A 7,500-nucleotide genomic window follows, 5' to 3' on the forward strand; every position below is an offset into this window, starting at 1 on the left:
TTTTAGTCAAATTTCTATTTCATTTATGTTGTTCTTTTTTCTTTTTTTCTTTCTTTTTCTTTTCTTTTTTTTTCTTTCTTTTTCTTTTCTTTTTTTTTTTCAACAGGTACAACCCAGCATAATACCATTTTGAGAGCGTAATATGTCGCAATTAAGAAAAACGGTTTTACGTAGGCTAAAGTGGATTACCTCCCCTGCTCTGGAAAGAGCTGCCAACTTGAAATTTCCAAAAATTGTAGTTTCCAAGAGAGGAAAAAAAAAAGAAAAATTCACTGTATATACCATAAATAAATAAAAAATGTGCTCTATTGTGAAAAAATACTCCAAAGTCCTAAATATAGGTTCTGAGGAACTAAACTGTCCTTTTCAACACGATTCATTGAGTCAAAGAGACCTGTGCAGCTCTGTAGCTGGAGTAAAAAATTCGTGATTCTACGATTTTTTCGTACTACTAGGCATGTTGCTCGCTTTCCCCTCTTCGCCCCCCCCCCCCCCCCCTTATCTCCCCACCCCGATCAGCCAAACCGATTGATTTCATATACATATTTGGTGTGATCAATCAATCCGGTATCAATCAATTACCCGGCAATCAATCATACGATTGACATCAATCAATGCATGCAATACGTCATAAGTGTGGAAATAATAATAATATGTGTCCCTTCGCCTCAAAACGGTGTTAAGTCGGGATGACTAAGTTGCTGAAAATTGAATTTGTGGCCAGAAAAATCAGACTTCCGTTGAGTTTATTTGTTTTATAGAGGAGAATGGACATCATATTTTCGAGTGCTGAATACCAGTCATTCATCATTTTGACCAGTTTAGTTGTAATTTGACTTTTTAGCATCAGGTTCATCCCGACATAATACCGTTTTGAGACGTTGGGTCACATATGTGTCATTTGGATACGGTGTTGTTGCTATGTATGGCATGTGGACCATTGGTATGACTCTAGCGTTCGGATCGGAAGGTACAGGGTTCGAGACCCGCTCTCTAAGCGGCATAGTTGAGTGAGTCCTTGGAAAAGGCTCACATCATTCTTTCTCTCACCGTACTCAGGTGTAAAATGAGTTCCTGACCGTTAACAATGTTGTCTCTGTTGAGACAAAATAACGATAAGTATTGAAATGTAATCTTCCATTTAATTTATTAAACGAAGACAGAAATTGTGGATGTTAAATAATTTAGTGATATCTATTCTTGTCGTATTTCAATTAGTACATCCTTACAAAGGCGCATTCTATGTCCTGTCCTATCATTGTTTTTGTTTTTATTCACCTTAACTACGCCATTCACACATTATCTCTCATTCGTCTTTAGTGCTACATTCATCGTGTTTTGTTGACAAAGGGGAAACCCGAAACGTCCACAGTAGCCTATCTGCCTTTGTTTAATAAATTGGAGCTTACATTTCAATACGTATCATTATTTTTTTTCTTACAGTGTATTTAGTGTGCTTTATGAAAGGAAAAATTGGGCACATTCGACTTGATTGTGGAATATTTACAAATGTTTTGATTCTTGAGAAATCTTTGAAATTTGTGTTTTTAGGGTGAACATTTATTTATGTATTTATATATTTATTTATTTATAAATTACTAATTTAATTCTTTATCTAAGTTTCGTTTCAATTTTTCATTTGTACTTGCATTCACTATTCGTATAATTATTTATTTATGTGTTTATCTATTCATGCAATAAATAGAAAATTGAAATAATTACCTTGATTGGAGAAGATTATCACATACACATTCAATGATGTTGATGATGACGAAATAAACGATGATAATGAATACAAGTCCTTTGTGCGTCCTCTTTACACGTAAATCTATGATAATTACTCCAAATACCAGGGTGACAAGTTTACGGCCATATTATCACAAGAATACAATGAATAACACACGTTCATGTAATAATTAATAATGCATGGAATTGTTGACAACAATATTGTATAGTTCAATTTTTAGCCAAAACACAATTTGCTTAAATGTATGGACTGTACATATGAGCTCCACAAAGTTGACTCATATTGTATAGTTCAATTTTTAGCCAAAACACAATTTGCTTAAATGTATGGACTAGTAACAATATGACGACTCCACGAAAAAGTTGACATCAATATTGTATAGTTCAAATTTTAGCCAAAACACAACTAAATGCTTAAATGTGTGCTCCTTTAACAATATAAATTCTCCACGAAATATCAGTTGACAACAAAATCGTATAGCCTAGTTCATATTTAAGCAACGACAACAACAACAACAACAAAAGCAACTGTTTACAGGCATGGTCTGTCCGTTCACAGTTTTAAAATATTTTAAATCCACGAAATAGTTGACAACAAAAATTGTATAGGTCAACATTCAGCCAAAGACAAAACACAACTACTTCAAAGTATGGTCTGTTCACAATGTATATTATAATCCAGGGAATTGTTCACATCAAAAATTGTATAGTAGTTCAAAATGTTTAGCCAACTACACAACTGCTTTAATGAATGTAATGTTAAATATGTCCGTCACAACGAATGTGTCTATCTAGATTAAATCACACGGAATAAAAGAACAGCATTTCAAAACATACATTGAGGAGTATGTTTTATTGAGGTGAGTGAATATGTGACGGGTACATCCATCACCTCAAAACGGTAAATATAATGTGACATATATCACTTCAAAACGGTAGATATGTGACTATCAGCTCAAATAGGTAAATATGTGACTATCAGCTCAAAACGGTAAATATGTGACATCCATCACCACAAAACGGTAAATATGTGACATCTATCACCTCAAAACGGTAAATATGTGACATCTATCACCACAAAACGGTAAATATATGACATCCATCACCTCAAAACGGTAAATATATGACATCTATCACCACAAAACGGTAAATATGTGACATCTATCACCACAAAACGGTAAATATGTGACATCTATCACCACAAAACGGTAAATATGTGACATCCATCACCACAAAACGGTAAATATGTGACATCTATCACCACAAAACAGTAAATATGTGTCATCTATCACCACAAAACGGTAAATATAATGTGACATCCATCACCTCAAAACGGTAAATTAATGTGACATCCATCACCTCAAAACGGTAAATATGTGACATCCATCACCTCAAAACGGTAAATATGTGACATCTATCACCTCAAAACGGTAAATATAATGTGACATCCATCACCTCAAAACGGTAAATATAATGTGACATCCATCACCTCAAAACGGTAAATATGTGACATCCATCACCTCAAAACGGTAAATATAATGTGACATCCATCACCTCAAAACGGTAAATATGTGACATCTATCACCTCAAAACGGTAAATATGTGACATCTATCACCTCAAAACGGTAAATATAATGTGACATCTATCACCTCAAAACGGTAAATATGTGACATCTATCACCTCAAAACGGGAAATATAATGTGACATCTATCACCTCAAAACGGTAAATATGTGACATTCATCACCTCAAAACGGTAAATATGTGACATCTATCACCTCAAAACGGGAAATATAATGTGACATCCATCACCACAAAACGGTAAATATATGACATCCATCACCTCAAAACGGTAAATATATGACATCTATCACCACAAAACGGTAAATATGTGACATCTATCACCACAAAACGGTAAATATGTGTCGGTAAACAAGATGCCAATTAAGGGATTTAGAAGTTTTACATAGACAAGAGCAGATGTGAAGTGACAGTTTTGTTAGCTTTAAGTAGATATATTCATTCTCCTAAATAAAACAGTAACCCCCTCCTTACCACCCGTAGGAAAATCGTCACATTCGTTACGATGCAGCCAACATTTTTGTCATTCTAATTCCTTTTGTACGTTATGATATATTATTTGAACAATAATGTTTGCATTATAGTTAAAGTATATTAACACTGTATTTCTGAGGAGCTCGTTTAGCAGAAAGAATAATCTGTATAGCAAGAACAGATTTTGAAATAAATCTATGTTTGTATAGATAGTATGCGCTTGGCTAAGAAGCTCATAACATTGCCATCCGGAAGTATAACGGACCAACACACAAAACTGTGCGTATCTATGACCGTTTATAGTCGGGTTCAGTGATATTACTCATAAACGCGGATGGCAAAAAACAATAACAAAGATCAGAGTGACGTCATCTTCGAACTATCTATTGATAAAACGAAGATGACGTCACTCATGTCTTTGTTATTGTTTTTTTTTTTTTTTGCCATTCGCGTTTATGAGTAGTTCTCACTAAACTGTATGAACTAAACTATAAACGTTCAAACTATCTATAGACAGAACGAAGATGACGTCACTCAAGCCTTTGTTATTGTATTTTGCCATCCGCGTTTGTGAGTGATTCTCACTAAACTGTATAAACCAGACTATAAAAGGTCATGGTTACACATAGTTTTGTGTGTTGGTCCGAAATACTTCCAGATGGCAATGTTATGAGCTTCTGAGCCAAGTGCATACTATCAATAGATAGAATGCGCTTGGCTAAGGAGTTCACAACATTTCCATCCGGAAGTATAATGGACCAACACACAAAACTGTGTTTAACCTTGAACGTTTATAGTTTAGTTCATACAGTTTAGTGAGAACTACTCATAAACGCGGATGGCAAAAACAATAGCAAAGACCTGAGTGACGTAAACTTGGAAATATAATCTATAATATACGATTATTTCATCTCTTTGTATTTATTCAACGAGTTATTTTTTATCGTGCCCAATAACACAACGAGCTTGCGAGTATGTGTTATTGCACGATAAAAATATAATGAGTTTAATAAATACAAAGAAATGAAGGAATACATTTATTCTACCCCTCCAAGTAAGATTATTAGATATTTTGTAACCAAATGGCATGGTATTCGTACTTCTATTCGCCATAATTTGTATCTTTCTCCTTCTGCTTGAATGACAATTTGACACAAAACTAAAAACGTTGGATTTGTATTCATGCGCACTAAAAAAACTATTTTTAATCGCCAATCAGCTGTCATTTGCACCTTATTTTACACCAAAAACATGTGCGCAATTATTCTGCAATTTTTTTATTCAACGCGTTTAAAGAACTATTCAAATATTACGTATTTACTAAGAAATAATAAGGTTTTCCAATGAGAGAAGTGGAATAGCATGTATTTTGGAACTCCCATTGAAATTATGGATATTATATCAATCATATTTTAATTCGTTCATTTCTACAAACTTTTTTTTTGTACAAAATAATACAGTTAAACTTTCACATGTTTTTTTCACGAGAGCCCTAAATTAATAATATGTCGAAATTACGTTAGGTAAGTAAACTCTTCCTTCCAATATTTACCTATATTAAATTTACCCTCATCTTATCAAAAACTCTCAAACCTGGGACGCCTTATAGCACATCCTTGAAATTCCAGGTTGGACAGTGTTTGCCAAGCAGGAGGGCATTTTTTTTAACTCAGTCAATCCTAAAGATTTTGGCTACTTTTCAAAATTGAAGGAAAAAAATGTATCAAAAATGAGCATGTAGATACATAGATAGTTTTATTCAACTACCATTAACATGTAAAAACTAAAAACATTAGCTTTGATATAGATAGTATGCGCTTGGCTAGGAAGCTCATAACATTGCCATCCGGAAGTATAACGGAGCAACACACAAAACTGTGTGTATCCATGAACGTTTAAAGTCAGATTAATGCAGTTCAGTGAGCATTACTCATAAACGCGGATGGCAAAAAAAAAAAAAAAACAATAACAAAGACCTGAGTGACGTCATCTTCGAACTATCTATAATTTGTCCCCTCCTCCATAATTTGTCGAGTAAAGTAAAAATAACCTGAGGTAAACTACGGCTATAGTCGTTGTTAGGGTTGAATGAGTTAACCAATCTCTATTATCTGATGAAAGAGTTTTCAACCTAATTTTTTTTTGTTAATTTTTTGTTTGTTTGTTTTGTTTTTTTCAGCGTAAGATAGACATCTAGTGTTTCACATTAATAAGACACAAATTGGAGATTAATTTATAATAAATATTCAGAGAATACTTCAGTCTATCTGCGTACTTTTAAGTATGTGTATTTAACCAATTTTTGGAGTGGGAAGGTGTAAAATCAAAGACATGCAGGAGGGTGTTTTCCATTTCATATAAATACATACGAGAGTGTTATTCGACCTTGCAGTTTTCCTTAACCCTCTCCTTACCAACTATAGGAAAATCGTCACATTCGTTAGGACACAACCAAGCTTTTTCTTATTCAGATTTCTTTTATACATCATAAAATTTGAAGAAAATGAACAGTGTGTTGTAAAACATGTTTTGTTAAAGAAACTATGTCTCGCAAGAATTTTACTGCTATTGTGACAGAGTGATATAAAATCTTTTTTTTTTTTTTGTTAATTGAGTGTGAAGTTTTTGGTGAAATCTTGAAAATGGCTGGTAAGGAGAGGGTTAACCCGTCTATTGAAGTTGAAGTAGCCCTTCACAGCCAAAAGGCCAAATGAGTCGGAGTTTATCCCAGTTTCTATAGCGTTAAACGAACAATATATAGCAATTGCTCGTTATCCTTTAAATTGGACGCTAGTCTACCACAAAGTTCTTTCCGCTAGATCTAATAGACCCCGCTACTCAATCACAGTTGCTGGGTGGACAAGGGGTGGGGTCAGAAAAAAAAGTCTCGACTGCAACCAGGATCGAACTCTATCCCTTTGAGTGTGAAGCGAGTGTCACGCTCTATCATTGTAAAATATCATTTTCGTCATGTCGTAACTAATGTTGATTAATAAAATGTGAATTGTTTGAGTTGTACCAAACTAGTGCGAGCTTTGAAATCTATCTGTTGACTCTTTATTGTTTAACGTAAGAAAATTATCAAACTAATTTAACAGTAAATCTTTCTGTATCAGTGCATGCCCGTCGGATATGGAATAGCATAACAGTTTTAAAACTAGATAGATCCAGCCCTTCATTCAAAATGTTTAACTCACTCAATCCTAGAGATTTTTGCTGTTTTTCAAAATTGGAAAAAATGTATTAAAAATGAGCATGTACATAGATAGTTTTATTTAACTACAATTAACATGTAAAAATGAAAAACATTATCTTTGATACTACGCTTATAATTTGTCTCAGAAAAATGTAATAAATAGGCATGGGGTAAAAGTAACCCCGGGTAACTACGGATATAGTCGGTGTTAGGGTTGAGTGAGTTAAAAAAGAATCTGAAAACATAACTTTTTTCCTGTGCCTTTTAGTCCGTTGTCGATTTTAATTTGTACATTGATTAACTATTGATTGTAACTTTCTTTTTCCATAGCGCCCTGAGCATCTTTGAGTTGAAGTGTGCGCTTTATAAATGCTTCATTATTATTATTATTTATTATTATTATTATTATTATTATTATTATTATTATTATTATTATTATTATTATTATTATTATTATTATTATTATTATTGTTATTATTATTATTATTATTATTATTATTATTA

General features: G+C 33.2%; 1 protein-coding gene across 3 annotated transcripts in view; it reads right to left on the reverse strand.

Moving 5' to 3' along the window:
* LOC144981071 (uncharacterized) overlaps window positions 1-7,500 on the reverse strand; it is a 466,989-nt gene that overhangs the window by 231,953 nt on the left and 227,536 nt on the right. The window contains exon 1 of one of the 3 annotated variants that reach the window (XM_078929180.1): window positions 1,723-1,992. The exons of the other annotated variants lie outside the window; for them this stretch is intronic. The gene's annotated coding sequence lies outside the window, so the exon portion shown is untranslated. Of the gene's footprint in view, window positions 1-1,722; window positions 1,993-7,500 lie in introns of those variants that run through there. 3 annotated transcript variants of the gene reach the window in all.

The sequence above is a fragment of the Berghia stephanieae genome, chromosome 10, assembly GCF_034508935.2.
Source record: "Berghia stephanieae isolate SIO BIC M18660-M18661 chromosome 10, UCSD_Bste_1.3, whole genome shotgun sequence".
NCBI lineage: Eukaryota > Metazoa > Mollusca > Gastropoda > Nudibranchia > Aeolidiidae > Berghia > Berghia stephanieae.